We start from the raw sequence: 16,619 nt of genomic DNA, 5'->3' as shown, positions 1-16,619 counted from the left end.
TATCCTGATGACTTTTCATCTAGTGCCATCATCAGGTCAATTTTTATTTGTCTTTGAGTTATGACTGAATATTTGGAAAACTAACTAACGTAAAACTAACTAAAAATGTTAACATGAACATCAGAATTTTTGCTTTGTCATTGTGAGTATACAGTATTGACAAAATACAAGCAATACCTCGCAGGTTAATGCAATCCAATAGAACAGCCCTGTAATAAATCCTACATTTGTGTTTGTTTTTGTTGAGACTGGCAGATAGGTATTGATGCAAATACGTGGTCATATTTGAGGATATAGTTTGTGTTGTTTTATTGGGCTTTATTACAGTATGTATTGGATGGCAATAAAATGTTCTTGTATGCAATATTCCTGCTGGCAGCCACACGATATGCGGCTGCTAGGCAAACTGTTTGCCCACATGTGAAAAAAGGCACAATACCATAACAGTTTTATGATCATAGTTTTTATTTACAGTCTCTCCAACAGGCTTAGAGCACATATCATATGTTATGTAATAATTTAGATAGCACATCCAACCCTCTTAATTGGTGTGAGCTGAATTAGCACTGACTAATCAACATAGCAGCCTCTCATCATAGATTTATAGATGGCTCTGATTGCTGCCAGGGTGAAAGTAACGGTTTCAGTCTGCAGGGAAATGTTGAAAGATGCCTGGCTGAAACACACTGTCCCTCTCACATACAAACACACACACACACACACTAACACTCACACGTATATGCAGATGAGCCTTGTCTGTTCCTTCTGGCTGTCTCTGTAGAGCTGTCACACATGCTGCGCCTTGGAGCACCAGGAGACCGGGGTTGACTTGAATTAAACTGAGAGGATGTCCTTTCCAGATCTGCAGAGGGCCACAGAGACACATCCGCCTCCAGAGAGAGCCAGTCAAAACGACAGAGGGAGAGAGAGAGAGAGAGAGAGAGAGAGAGAGAGAGAGAGAGATGAATGGAGGAAGAGGGAGAAAAGAAGGGAGGTTGGAGATGGGGTCAAGAAGAGGAGGAAGTTAATAAAAAAAAGAGGCAGGGAGAAATTGTCCTTGAGAGAGAGGGACGGAAGATGAGGTGGCTAAAGAGGAGGACACTAAAATATAAAGGAGGGATGGAAGATAAACTTGTGTGTGTGGGTATGACAGAGTTTGACAGAGAGAGGATGAGAGAAAGCTCAGAGAAGCTATAAGGCCACCAGACACATTTACAATATAAATCCTCTGTTCTCTCTGTTCTGGCCAACTCTGGCTAAAGATTACACAGATAAGTAAACATGTATTCAAAATGATTACTGCATGTTAAATGTGCAAGTTTTCCACTTCATGTTGTAAGATGAGTAAGGTGTTCAGATTCTGTAATCTAAAATCTACAAAGCGTTGTATATGGAGACCCAAAATGTTCAAATGTAATTCAATAAATGAGACATTGTGAAATAAATAATCATACGAATGAATACAGGCCTAAATATAATGTGTGATCATGAAATTGTAAAACAATCCAATACATGTATTTTAATAAAATCTAAGTTACTGGAATTTAAAGCTGTAATGAATAGGTGATTAATTGATCAGTTGATCAACAGAAAATTAACGGGAAACTACTTTGATACTTTTCACTGTTTTACCTTGTCATAACATTATACTGTAAATGGAATATATTTAGATTTTCAACTGTTGGTCACACAAAAAAAAATCACCTCAGGCTATGAAATTGTGATGGCCTTTTACACTATTTTTTGTATGTATTATTGACCAAACAATGAATTAGATAAAATATGGCATTGTTTAATTATAGGGTATAGGTTGTCTCCTGACAATGTTTAAGATCATAATCCATGTGATTTAAGACTTTCTATACAATTGTAAGCACACGGCTCATATGGTTATGGGAAAATTTCAGCGGTAAAGGTAATACAGCACTATTTACATATTGTTGGAAAAAGTCAGATGTTATAGAATACACTTTATTGTCCCAGAGGGGAAATTTGTCTTGGACATAGTGCTACAACCTGTTGTTTCACAACATAAACATGTAACAGAAAAAAACATTCTAAAATCAACATAAAATAAAATCAACATAAACGTAAGATCAACAAAGCGTCCTAGGACACAAAAGGAGGACACACATGACAGCACAGACAACACAACATCCTAAGAATTAACTGTAATAATTAAAGTGTGAAGTACAAAAAGTGCTGGTGTATTTATTGCACACCAGCTCTGCTGTGCTAAGATTTACTATTGGAGTTCAGCAGCTTGATGGACGTTGGGATAAACGATAACTTTAGTCTGTTTGTTTTACTTCTCGGCACACGGAATCTTCTTCCTGATGGCAGAAGTTCATGTTCAGAAAAGAGAGGGTATAGAGAGTCTGCAGTGATTCTTTCGGCTTGTTTTCTAACAGCTTGCTCATACAGACTCTGTATGGACTTGTACTCTTTCCTCCCTATTATCCTCATGGCTGTCTTGTGTGTGCTGACCAGCCTGCATTTTAGCTGCACTGTTAAGTTGCCAAACCATGCTGTGATTCCATATCTAATATTAGATTACAGCTCAGCTTTCAATACAATCATTCCGGACATTCTCATCACCAAACTGGTCACTCTCGGCCTCCCCCCTCTTGCATGTGCCTGGATAAAGGACTTTCTCACCAACCGGCCCCAGTCGGTGAGACTCGGCCCCCACCTCTCCTCCACTCGCACGCTGAGCACCGGCTCCCCACAGGGCTGTGTGCTGAGCCCCCTCCTGTACTGTCTCTACACCCACGACTGCAGTCCGGCCACAACAACAACCTTGTCGTCAAGTTTGCTGACGACACCACAGTGGTCGGACTCATCTCAAAGGGAGACGAGGCAGCCTACAGAGAGGAGGTCCTGAATTTGGCAGCCTGGTGTTCAAAGAACAACCTGGCTCTGAACACCAAGAAAACTATGGAGATCATTGTCGACTTCAGGAACAACAGCATCAACCTAGCCCCCCTGTTCATCAACGGCGAGTGTGTGGAGAGGGTCCACACCTTCCGATTTCTCGCCGTCCTTATCTCCACTGACATCTCCTGGACAGACAACATCACAGCGGTCATCAAGAAGGCTCAACAGCAGCTACACTTCCTGAGGGTCCTCAGGAAGCACAACCTGGACTCCAACCTGCTGCTGACCTTCTACTGCTCATCCATCAAGAGCCTGCTGACGTACCGTATCACAGTATGGTATGGTGGCTGCACCGTGGCAGACAAGGAGAGGCTTCAGAGAGTAGTAAAAGCAGCACAGAAGATCATTGGCTGCCCTCTCCCCTCCCTGATGGACTTTTACACCTCCCGCTGCCTCAGCAGAGCAGAAAACATCACCAAGGACAGCCCACCCTGGCTTTGATCTGTTTAACCTGTTGCCCTCAGGGAGGCGCTACAGGTGCATCAGAACAAGGATTAACATACTCAAGAACAGTTTCTTTCCGAAAGCCATAACCACTTTGAACTCACACATGCACTGACTTCACAGTCTAACCCCCCAACCCCCGGACTTTCTTCTATCCACCTACTGTGCAATATTTAATATTTAATACTTTCGATAATATTGATAATACTGTGCAATTTCATTAATGTGCAATATCTGTATACCGTGCAATATCATTACTCCAAACTGCATATTACACTGTATATAAAACCATAGTATACAGCGTCTTTGAACTGTGCACCCCGGTTACATACATGTTGGCACAGGAAAAAGGAGTTGCTTTTAATCTTGTTGTACATGTGTATAGTGACAATAAAAGGCGTTCTATTCTATTCTAGTAATACTCTCCAGAATCGCCTGGTAGAACACAAGCTTGATCTGGCTCCATACAGTCTCAGTTGCCTTAGAAAGTATAATCTCTGCTGCAGTCTATTGCGCAGGTGGTCAATGTGTGTTTTCCAGCAGAGAAGATTGTCCATATGGACACCTACGTTTTTGTAAGACAATACCTGGGTGATTTCCTGATTTTTGATGACGTCTGGCTAATGGTCAATCACTTGCCTTGGGTCAAGGACCATCTCCTGTGTTTTTGTGACATTTAAGATAAGACGGTTGATGTCACACCACTTGATAAAGGTATCGATCTCATCGTGGTACACAGAAGGGTTTATGTACTTCTGGAGAAGGCTCAGAATTGCTGTATCGTCTGCAAATTTTACGAAATAATGATTTGGGTGTACTTTCCTGCAGTCACTGGTGTACAATGTGAAAAGTATGTTGTAGGCCTACTCTATGTTAGATGCAGAAAACAACATTGGGTGTTCTTTATGTGTTTATCTGCCTCATTCTTTATCACAGCTGGAGCATTCAGACTAATCTCCCAAACAGAGGTACAGTGTACCATTGTCTAAAGAGCTCAGCATATACAAAAAAGGCCCGTGTATGTTAAGAATGCATCACAGTTATGCTTGTCCTGGCCTGAGGCAGCAGAACCTCCAGGCATTGTTATTAACAGTAAGTGCATTTTCCATTCGGTTCTAGGGTCCTGTGTCTCTCACTTGCTCTGGATGATAAACACGCTAGAGACCAAGGTTTTTGTAGAACAAAAAATTGGAACATAAATTATTAAGTGAGAATGCGCCTTTCTCAAAAAGCACCCATTGCATTTTCTCCTTATGCCTGCAAACAGTATGCAATCCTTGAACTTCCGAGATGAACTGCCTAGATTTCAGCTCGGTGATAGGGTGAGCTTGTTATACAGGGAAGACACTGCTCATCATTGTCACTCCACCAAATCTACTGTGAGCTTTTTGCGGCATTTCTTCTGCCCTTTGTTGCACAAGCTCTTTGTTCTGTAATACCTGCTAAGCAGAAGTCCTACAGGGGACGTTTTCTCATTTCAATTTCATTTTCATTAGCTGCTGAATTTTTCTAAGATTAATGATGAAATTCCAAGCATGACGTGCAATCATTGTATGTCATTACTTACACAAAATAGGCAGTTCAACGATAATAACACATACATTTGGTGGCTTTAGAAAGTGCTTAAATGCATCTATGTTTACTTGCTTTTTTCACCTACACCACAATTACATTTGTCCCCTTGGCAGTTTGCTCAAGCATTAATTCTCACAAGCCAAGCAAGCATACACATGGCTGACCTAAAAACTTCTGGTGAAAAAGCGGCTCCCACAAAAGCTTTGTGACTGAGTTTTTGTGCTTTTTAGTTTATCCTGTATTCCACCAGTCCTCACTAAATGTTTTTAACCACCTTTTAACTAATTAAACCACCCACTAATTGTTTATTTTTATATATTTATAAATCCATGACTCCTTCTAAGACATTGTTGAAATGAGTTATCTTCTGTAAGAACTGCTGAAAGGACAGTTGCAAGGACATACATTTCTCAGACATAGATCATGTTGTATTGTAAGGATAGAAGGAGTAAAGAAAAGTGTTGTGGCATGATGCAACTGTTTGCAATTTCATATTATCATGAAAAATGTTTCTTAACATTTCCCTCTTGAACATTGAATTATTCAGTGCACAGCAACCTGGTTTTGGGAGAATAAACCATTCGCAGAGGAGTTGTGTGGCACAGTTACTGTAACAAACACTCCACATGCAGAAGGCATGCAAACCGAATGCCAAATTGTGGAGAAAAACAAAAGGATAAAATGAGCACAGTAGCTCATTGGAAGTTCAGCATTTGAACAGCTCCATTCTACCCAAACCAACATGACCCAAATAAGTGGTTCAGTCTCTCAGACAATTTGGGATTTATCCACAAGCCAGCTGGCTGCAGCGCTGTACAGTATGGTACCTGCACACAGTTAGCTCCTGCAAGATTAGATAACTAGGACTGCTCTAAGACTCAGCAAGGTCCTGGGGAATTGTGAAAGTTGGCGTTAAGTTGTCTGATGAAACCCACACACATACAGACAACATGCAGCCATGTGTCCACACACAAAAGCACAAGCACAGATATAAACGCATTCACTTGCACCGACACACAAACCAGGAGATCATAAAGGCTTTTAAAGAAGTTAAATCACCCTAAAGCCCATCAGACCACATCAGTGTGTGTGTGTGTGTGTGTGTGTGTGTGTGTGTGTGTGTGTGTGTGTGTGTGTGTGTGTGTGTGTGTGTGTGTGTGTGTGTGTCATTAGACAGCCCTTGGCCAGTCTAAACTAGCAGCACTTTACAGTCTTTACTAAAGCACAACCCCCCAGAGTTGCACCATCTCCATTGGGAAACAAACAGGGATACACTAACATTGTCTCGCCCTGCAGCTATTCAGCACCAACAAACTCCTTTCGAGGCAATGTTATTGCTCTATTTTCTAGCCGAGCATATGGCCGCTGTGTACAATATTTAGTGTTTTTGTTTAAAAAACAAGGCATTTTTTATTCCATGTTATCAGAGCTTTTTACACTGAGTTAGTCTCACACAGCCTGTTTAAATCTCAACAGGTTAGATTTAAGTCTGAAAAACACTGAACCGGTAGGTGGAAGTTTGACCAATCAGTTAATGGGTGGAGCAGGGGTCATTGTGACTAAAAGCACCATATCTAAGTAAATGAGGCAAAGGCGGCCCTACCTCCCAGCCTAACTCAGAACTAAGACCCATGTTTCCATGGTAACAATCAGGGACACCTGCTGATCAGTGGAACCAAATGACAAAAGAGCAAAACATGGCTCATAATTTGTGTTTGCTGACATGTTGTGGAGCAAGCAATGAGAGAGGAAAGAGTTTACAGAGAGCACAGTAAACTGTTGGAAATATACGGCAGTGAGGACATGGTTTTCGTTCGCCCAAAGAAACCATCCTGATCCTGACTGATGGGTTAGCATAAGTATTGAGCCCTGCCACATTAAGAAGCCACAGCATCTCAGCTCTGCGACAGGCCTGCTCTGCACTGAGATGATGTGGTGCTGGAGGTTTTTTGTATTGTTACACTCACCAATGAATTTTCACAGTCCTTGTAACTGTTAAATCCTTCCAGAAATCATTGAAACAAGTAGATATGCACACCAAGGAGCTCCCATTAGAAGGATTTTAATGCTGTATAATGTTTCGAGCACCAGGTTCTTCCTTAGATTTGGTGTGTGGATTTCTTTTTTAATGATATTTCTTTGATCCAGCACCCATCCTAATGTGCGTGTCTTTTTTTTGAATGTACCAAGAACTCATGGCAAATTAGTCCTACTACTAGGGGATGCATTTACACGTTTATATTTTGACTATTAGTTAGATCTAAGCCATAGCCACAGTCAAAGTCTATCTTTGGGAAACCAGACCCTATTCTCCAAGGAAATTGTCTGCCTCACCAGACAACAAGTAAAACAACAATTGTGGGGAAGGTTTATGATGCTAAATCATAGCAACATAGTTGCTTGATTTTCAGGCGACAGTGAAAAATGTCATCCAGCAGATGTAGTGCCAATCAGTAACAACTTGTTTTGGTCTGCAGTGGTCGTATCCCTCCTGCTGGGACAAATCACTATCATTTTGAATGTTTTGCTGAAATCCTGAAATACTGAGATGCATCATTGTTATCAAGTTTTGTCAAATTCACACGTCAGTGTGTGCAGCTTGTGTGCGGATGCACAAGCAAAGAAACAATTGAATAGATGAAGATTAAAAGTTGTTCTCTGATTTTATCATAGAACATAATCAAAGCAGAAAGGGTGATAATGAACAGCGACATTTGAATGTTCTGAGCTCGCCAACCGTGACCTAACAAACTGACATACACACACACACACAAACACACACACATCAGGTTTGTATAGTGGTTAAGATATAGACATGGACAAACACACACACACACACACATACTGTGGAACTGAAGCAATATGCAGGGTGAAGCTGTACGAAGCTGCTTCCTCATGTAGGGTTACCATCTGAAAGAAGGGACGTGCTGTATGTTTGAGAGTTGAGTTCTCAGTTTTGACTTGACTCAGAGCTGCATGAAAACCAATGTGTCAATCTGAATTGGACAAAGAGGCTAATCAATAATAAGCCAGTGAAAATCTTCTATGATGCTCAACTAGAAGTTATTCCATAATGCAACAGCATTAGAGAAAGAAAGGGTCATTTCTCTGCCCACTGGCATCTCTAAATGCTCAAGACAAATTGAGCATGAGCTAGGCAAGTAAAGCTCATCCTACTCAAAAGTCATATTTAAGATCTGCTCAGCACATCTCTAAATGAGGACACAATGCTTTTTGTTAAAAAAGCTGTCGCCACAATTTTGAATGATTCATCACATTTAAGATTTTTTTTCATCTCTGCAAAAACATTGATTCTAAGACATTTTGTTATAAAAAACAGCGCCTGAAAAGTAAACATGATAGGTTTATATGCATTTACAACATGAGTAAACAAAAACAGTTTTCTATATTTTGTGTGATAATAATAATAATAATAACAATATTAATAATAATAATAATAATAAAGCAATAGACAGAATTATCACTAATTACAACTAAACAAACTATTCAGAAACATATTGAAAATATAACCAAACATTGTCAAATACTGTCAGGCCTATGATGAGCCACATAATTCAAGTACACATGTGACATTATTACATGATTGTAGCTAGATGAATGGTTGTATTAAGCCTATGACCTTTCCTCTTGCCTAATGTCTATACAGTACTCCATCCATCCAACTAGAAATCCTTGAGCGCCATTAAAGGTCAAAGGCCCAGAGGGGTCAGTCAAACTTCAGGGATACATTCATCAAACTCATGATGACGTCTCACCTCCAAGGTGTCATAAAAACGTGTCATGTTTCTTTACTGTAGTTACCAACCAAGAAATCTACTTAATATCTGCATTTCAGTACAGTGGAAGTGATAAATGTTTTGTGAAAGAACAAGGCTTTACTTAAGGCTGAAAATATGATAAATAGGATCATCTGCAGTCAGATTGAGATGTTATGCAAATGTAAAATCATGCATCGGCCTCAAGTAATCTAAGCCGGTGACCGTAAAAACAGAATTTGTATCAATGTGCTTTAACATGAGAAGCTGCTGTTTAGAGGATTCACTGTGCAATGATATGAGTCGTTTAGCTGGAGGAAAAAAATAGCCTTTGATTTGTGCAATCAGCAGACTTTAAGCAGCATAAGAATACACATGCTAAGAACAGAGTTATTGAATGCAGCTCTGCTAACACCTGATTGTAGCTCAGTCCCATCCACAACCCCCCCTCTAATTTTGCTATTGCCCAACACTCCCTGGACTTTACAGCTAGATGGCCTAATTGGAGACATTTCCACATATAATGCCTCAGCCCCGAAGGGGGTTCATTATAGATACTGGGTCATACGGTTCAGTATAGTGGCGAATGGATTAGGGTTTCCCCCTCAGCCTATAGGCTATTGATCACCATTAGGCAGGAGGAAAGTCATGCTGGCTTTGGTGTGTGACTGTGTTAGTGGTTTGTGTGTGTGTGTGTGTGTGTGTGTGTGTGTGTGTGTGTGTGTGTGTGTGTGTGTATGTGTGTGTGTGTGTGTGTGTGTGTGTGTGTGTGTGTGTGTGTGTGTGTGTGTGTGTGTGTGTGTGCGTGTGTGCGTGTGTGGCTGTTGTAGTTGTTGATGGAAAATAACAATATAGAACATATGGTTGAGATACATGGTACATCGCTGGTTCAAATACTGTTGACATTGAAAAATGCTGAATCCCGCTTAATAAAAGTTGCGAATTTAAACAATTTTGAAGGAATGGTTTAACATTTTGGTAAACACTATACTATACTATTTGCTTTCTTGCCAAGAGTGTGATAAAATATTGATACCACCTTTATGTCTGTCTGGTAAATATTAGGCTACAGCCAGCCAATCAGCTTACGAATTCAAGAAACAGGGGGAAATAGCTAGCCAGCTAGCTCTATCTGAAGGAAAGAAAAATCTGCCTACCAGCACCTCCGAAGCTCAGTAATTGATACAAAAACTATTTAAAGTATAAAAATTGTTTGTGTAAAAGTTGCGGTTTTACAGGGGTTATGTGCAGTACTATTTCTTGGTCCAGCACAATGACTCTCTGGAGTCTCTGCTGGCTGTAACCTCCCCTAAAACCAAAGCTTGTCCTTTCTACACTTCAGTTCTTGTACAGATAAACAAACAAGATATAAGATGTTAATTAGTGAGATTGCTGTTAGGCCAATATTGTTACCTTTGGCAGAAACAGGCTAGCTGTTACTCCTGCAATCTTTGTGCTAAACTAAGCTCCAGCTCCGGACAGAGGCTTCATATTGTACAGACATAAGGGCGGTTTCAACCTTCACATATAAATCTGGAAAGCAAATAAGCATATTTCCCAACATGTCAAACTTATTCCTTTAACATCAGCAATCTAAGCATGTTAACATGGTAATTGTTAGCTCAAGTACAGCCTCACTGTACTCTTGTTAGATAAGAACATGGTTTGGTCTGGCAATGAATTAAGGTTACATTTGAGATTTGGTTTTGGTGTATTAAGTCGTGCCCTTTATTATTATTATTATCACTATGACACAGTACTGTTGTTTTCACTGATGCTTGCACAGCATCCATAAAGCTGAAAACTGCCAATGGATTTGGTGACAGTGTTGCCGTCAGTCACCACCGTGCTCTTTATCTCAGCAAAGTCATTGTTCCGTTGAGTCAGTGACACCTCTGTAATGTAGCATCAGCAGACACACAGTCGCTGTGTCAACACTGTTCTGTCGGTGTCATCTTTCTGTGCCCTCGGGTGCTCTTTGAATGCGACCGTGCATAGCCGCATACAAGCAAAGGACAAATAATAATAGTAAGTGATAAGCAACAATTTGAGAGCCCAGCAAAGAGAGGATTATCAAGGCTCAGGTTGAAATGTCAAAGGTGCCTTGTTTTTACATTGAGCTGGAAGCTATGCTAACTTGCTACTTCATTAGGCCTGCATTCGGCATCATCACTTATTTGACATTTTACCGAGATCTTTAAATGTCAGTGCTTTTATGGTGGTATTCAAGAAATACCATTTGTGTAAAAGTCGTGCATAAGTGCTAAACTGTTTTTAATATAGAATTTGAATAATAATGTGGAAAGACTAGCTTGTTAAGACTGCTGCAAAGAATGATTTTAATATACAGTACAATGAGATACATGTGCATTAGTAAGATCAGTTTTTATTTTTATTTTGGTAATAAAGTAAAATAGTATGACACACTGACACATGATTTTCAGGTTTTTTTGCATGTCTATTTTTTTCAGTGTTTGGACTCCAGCCCTTGTATGTCAACACATGAGTGCAAATACATCATCTGTGACACATCTTCTAGTATATCATTGTGTTCATAAAATAAATAAAATACACTGCGTAAGGCATTAACAAATGGAATGACTCACACATGCAGTGCATGGAATATAATAATAATAATGTTGCATCCACTAATTACCAAAGCTATTAAAATCAGTCTCCTCCACAAATTAGCTTTCTCCTGGGGGGGCTGTGTTTTACTGGCAGGTTCAAAGTTAATGACAGCATGTTATAGAGGTAAATCACATATACCAACACCCTGACTAATTATATAATTAAGAAAACACCAGAGATGGATATGAGCAAACTGGCAGCTGTGTCACATTGTTATGTGCCAAGTTCATCTGCCTCTGCGTCAGACATATATCCTCAAAAACTCTTATCCTAGGGAAGGTTTTGCTGAGTATGCATGTGGTCCTCAAGCACTTCAATGATTTAAATTCACAAATGCAGCTACGCTACACTGCTACACACTTATGACACGGTAGGGCTACCCAGTTTTCTCATGTTGGTCACGGAGCTCCACTCCATTTTCCTCACTGGTTTCTGGGTTCTTCACCTGAGGCTGCTGTTGTTCCCATGTCATTTTTCCAAGTATTGAACATTTCTTATTAATAAAATTCAGTTCGATTTTGAAAAAGATTCATTCAGATGCCCGACGATTCTGATCTATTGTCAAACAAGCAGTGAGTTTTCATAACAAAAACTCTTAACACAACTCTTGGCTATACTGTCATTGCATTGGATCAAATCCCTTAGGATTAATTAGCGATTATCAGATTCATAATTATATTATTTTCCCCCCACAAGGGCATTTAATTGTGGGACTTTGACGCTGGGGAATCTTTTATCGGAGAAATCCATGGTCTAACCCTCATTAAGGAACTCAGAGCTCAACAGAGACAGCATGTTGAAGTCGAGAGTGCAGTAGAGAGTCGAACACCTAAACTCCCACACATGATGCAGCCTTTAATTAGCTAATGAATCTGGGAGCTCCCTCTGTCAACCTTTGACCTTATGCTGCTGAGGCATAATAAGCCTGTACATTCACATGTGGTTTAAGTCAATGCCCTGTACACAGAAACCAATTCTAACGAGATAAACGCTATGCTTTTCCTTTTATTGTTGGGAACTGTTGAAGTCCACATAAGAGGTTGTAAAGTGTTGATTTTGTGTCATTTGCCTATACTTTATGATTGATATTGTTTGTCCTGTTGATGGCGCACATAGGATCCAATGACATTTTCTAATTCACAGTACTGTACAACCCAACCTCTAACGGCTGTAGTGAGAACATCTAAACCATGATTATGTTATTAATTCCCTTTTTGCTGTAAGGCAAATTATTCATATAAAGTTTTGGTCAGTGTTGTTTATGAGCAGCATTTATTCTCATTTATTAATTATAAGTGCAGCAAGGAAATACATTTGACATTTTGGCAAATATGCATATTTGCTTTATGGTGGAGAGCTACTAGAAAAATTTATCTCCTATCTTTGCAGTAAATAAACAAGTAATGTCCGTGGCCGGTTAGCTTAGCTTAAAGACAGCTAGCTAGCAAAACCTTGATAACATCTAAACCTAATTAACACATTACATACAATTTGTTTAATCATACAAAAACGAAAGTGTAGAAATGACTAACAGTCATAATGAGGAGAAACGAGACAGTGCTGTTAATCCATCTGTCCCTATATTCTCCCAAAAGGACATCTCCCACAACTCCATTGTGATCAGAGCTGAACTGCGCTGACCCGACATGGCAGGTTCACGTCGCAGTGGCAGCCTCTGCAATCCTGGCGGAGCTCCTTCAGTCTGCTCAGCCAGCTGTAAGAGGCTGTGTTGTGCTCCCAGGTCCAGCATTGGAAATGTGCCCTGGGTGAGCCGGACTATAAATTAGTCAGGATAAGTTAAGGGCAGACTGTGCTAGGCTATCCCCCATGGTTATCAGCAGAAAAGAACCTGCCTGAAGGTTGGTGCTCTTAAATCTTTCATCATTGCTGAGGCAGCCTGATCCAGGCATGGACTGGAGCCATCAATCAGGACCAATGCTCACAGCTAATGGGTTATTCAAGTTTTGCTGAAATGAAATAGCCATCCTCATCATCTAAATCAAGCATGCATAACAGCACTTTCTGCCACACTCTGGCTATTTTTTTTGTTTTTCAAACATTGTTTACAGTGATTAGAATAACTGGTTTTGTGCTCTTAATAGTGGAAATCTGGCAGATTAAGGTTGATATGTTCTGTAATGGTTTACATCTGTTAATCACACTTCAGACACTCTTTCATTACTAATTACTTCATAAATTATTACCAATGTCAATTTAACTAGCATTTTATAAATCCAGTTAACATGATATAAGGTATACCTAAGAATATGACATGATTGTAAACAACATAACTGTCTTTCCTCTCACAGCCCACCAAAGTATACAGTAGCTGCCTTCCATGCATTGCTATTATTAGCTTGACTCAAAGCAAGCAGTTGTTTCATGAGGTGATCATCAAATTTTGAAGAAACGCGCTCCATGGCAGGTGTGAATTGGATTGATGGGACAAGTTACACAAAACCAGTGTGAAGGCGACCTTTAGTTGAACCCAAACATAGAATATTAATAGTAGCATAGCAACAAACATGGCAGACATAAAAGATCTAATTTAATAGGAAATGCTTTCTCCAACACAAGTTGATTGGGTTTTTTTGCCACATAAATACCTGTGGTAGTTGTATGCCTGTTTTAATTTCAAGAACTTTAAACTTGTTTGTACACATTTTGAAAAGCAAGATAATTGCCAACTCTGCTCAAGATTTTCAGATTAACATTGTACAGTATGTCATCAGTTCCCCCTCTGCCCACTAATTAGTTGAATTAGTTTGTGAGAAAAAGACTCAAAGAGATTCAAATTGCTTCAGTGCAACACATGGTTCTCGACTACAACAAGGCAGCCTCTAATTGTTTTTTCATCCATTAAATTTACATTTATTTTAATAACCACATGCCACAGCTCCTATAAGTACCACTCTGCGTCTGTGCTCTCCTCAAAGCCACCAGACTCTATTTTCATTTACCTATAACATGGGAGTTGCTGTTCTACCACTGCCTCAATCAATTAGTTGCTGGTCTACTGCTGTCTGGATCAGTTAGTTTGTTTGTGGTATTGTTTGACTTTGGTGAATCTGAACTAACTCTTTAGCATTAAACAAAATAAATAGCCTATGCTAGCTGCTAGTGTAGGCTAACGTTACCTCTGTTCCATAGCAATCGCCTCGGTATGTGCAGACGGCCAGCCCAGGAGGGCCTGTTTTATTGTAAACATTATTATGTATTAATAAAAATCTTTTTAAATTTGTATATATATAACATACATGTAGATATGTGATATATATATATATATATATATATATATATATATATATATATATATATATATATATATATCAAATGACTGAGTACCAGAGTAACCAAGCCAAATGCCTGCATGTTTATTAAACGTTGCAATGCTGTTATGATGATTCTGGGCCTTGAATTCAGCTCCTTGATTATATTTTAAAAGCAATTAAGCATGTTTGAATCAATGCCCACAGATTCAAAATTCACTTTTAACAACAGCTTTTTGGGGGGCTGTGTGACAGTAACATCAATAATGATCTATTGCAGCAACTTGTCTTCCAAGGTTCCCTAGATATCCCTGAAAACTGTTCTGTGCTTTACTTTACCAAGCTAGTCCGAGACCAATGAATTCATAAACTAAAGCGAACGATTGGACATACCAAGACACACTATCTCCAGAGAGCCTGTTTTCTCTGCCGACTGGAGAGTACATCAAAATGATGCCAGAAAGCAAGCAAGGGAAATATGATGTTATTATTGGGTCCTCTGGAAATAGGAGATGATCAGGGCCAAGTGAGCACAGAAGTCAGAGGCAGACTCGATAACAACTTGGAAACATGCCCCTGCTTCGTCTTTGAAGACTCAACTTTACAAATCTGAAGGACAGAGGGAAGAGGGAGAAGAAAAAGAGAGAATGTGTGAGCCTGCCACTGCTGACCTGATGGTTCTGATATATACTTGACAATGTGACTGTCCAGTGCCTATTAAAATATTTTTAAAGCCTAAACAACAGTAATACATTTTAACATATGTTGACCTTGTATGCTAAAATGTAATACAAATATATGTTTTCATAAAGATAACATGTTATTTTATTAAATATTCATTTAATTTCACATAATACTTGTTTCTCTGGAGACTGATATTTAACTAAATACTGCCTAGAACTAAACTTGGAGAGGCAGTAATCTAAAAATAGAAAAATGTACTTAGTATTTGGGAACATTTTGACAAAGTTAAGCATGAAAGTGCTTTCTTTACCTTGGAAATCTTAACTCCAATGTCCACTTACTAGCTAATTTGTCAGCATTTTTCATGCTTTCAATTGCATTGTGTGGTCTTCGTAGGCAGATTGAATTTGCTCAGTTGTCATTGCATGGCCTTGGTAACTTTGGTCAAAACAGGTGATCAGTAGTTATAGAAGTTCAGTATCACGTGAAGTTCCATACTTAACATCTACTTGAGCTATGTATTTCCATGACAATAGAGAAAATTCCATCCGCCTAGGAAGACCATGAGATATGGTTGAAAGCCTTGGAAAAAGGCTAGTAAGTGGATCTTGAGTTAAGATTTTTTTTGTCAAAAATCCTTCATATTACAAATTAAGGTATTTTGGCTACGATATCATTTGGTAAGCATGGTAAAGAGAGAAAATACATTTCAGGTAAACAAATCCTTTCATAATTAGTATTACCAACATAGTACTTTAATAGGTTATTACCAACAAAAAATACATGACAAGTGCTACAAGAATCCATCTTTACATTACATGAAATGGAATACATTTTTATCTTACTGCCCCACAACAAATCATTTGGAGCCTTTTTTGTTCCAATTGCTGCTTGCTGAATCCTCAGAAGATCTATTGTTAAAGAATAAAAGATACTTTCCAAAACAAATAAAGCTAGATTCAAAGGAATGTTTAATGAGGCACTTGTGTAATAGCTTGGAGGTGCTACATATATACAGTACAATGTGTTTTTATTATTTTAAAGCTGATGCTACGTGGGTCTAAAAAAGTAGCCTACCTAATTAATAAATAAAGTACTGACAACGTATTGTTTCACCCCTCCCGCCTCACCTTTTGGGTGTAATGGTGTTAGTTCAACAATCAGTACAACAATTTTCACACGTGGCATTGTTGCTGTGATTCTTTATTAATCAGCGGCAGGTGTTCCCTTCACAGCTGGTTAACTCGTGCTGATGTGAAAGGCTGTCAAGCTTCATTACCTGCCATTGGCTGCTGCAGTCTGG

General features: G+C 39.3%; 1 protein-coding gene across 5 annotated transcripts in view; it reads left to right on the top strand.

The window, feature by feature from the left end:
* The window catches only part of b3gat1a (beta-1,3-glucuronyltransferase 1 (glucuronosyltransferase P) a), an 83,919-nt gene that overhangs the window by 46,634 nt on the left and 20,666 nt on the right, over positions 1 to 16,619 (top strand). The gene's annotated exons all lie outside the window — the stretch shown is intronic.

This window comes from Sander lucioperca, chromosome 8 (genome assembly GCF_008315115.2).
Source record: "Sander lucioperca isolate FBNREF2018 chromosome 8, SLUC_FBN_1.2, whole genome shotgun sequence".
Classification (NCBI taxonomy): domain Eukaryota; kingdom Metazoa; phylum Chordata; class Actinopteri; order Perciformes; family Percidae; genus Sander; species Sander lucioperca.
This window is presented reverse-complemented; position numbering and strand designations above follow the sequence as displayed.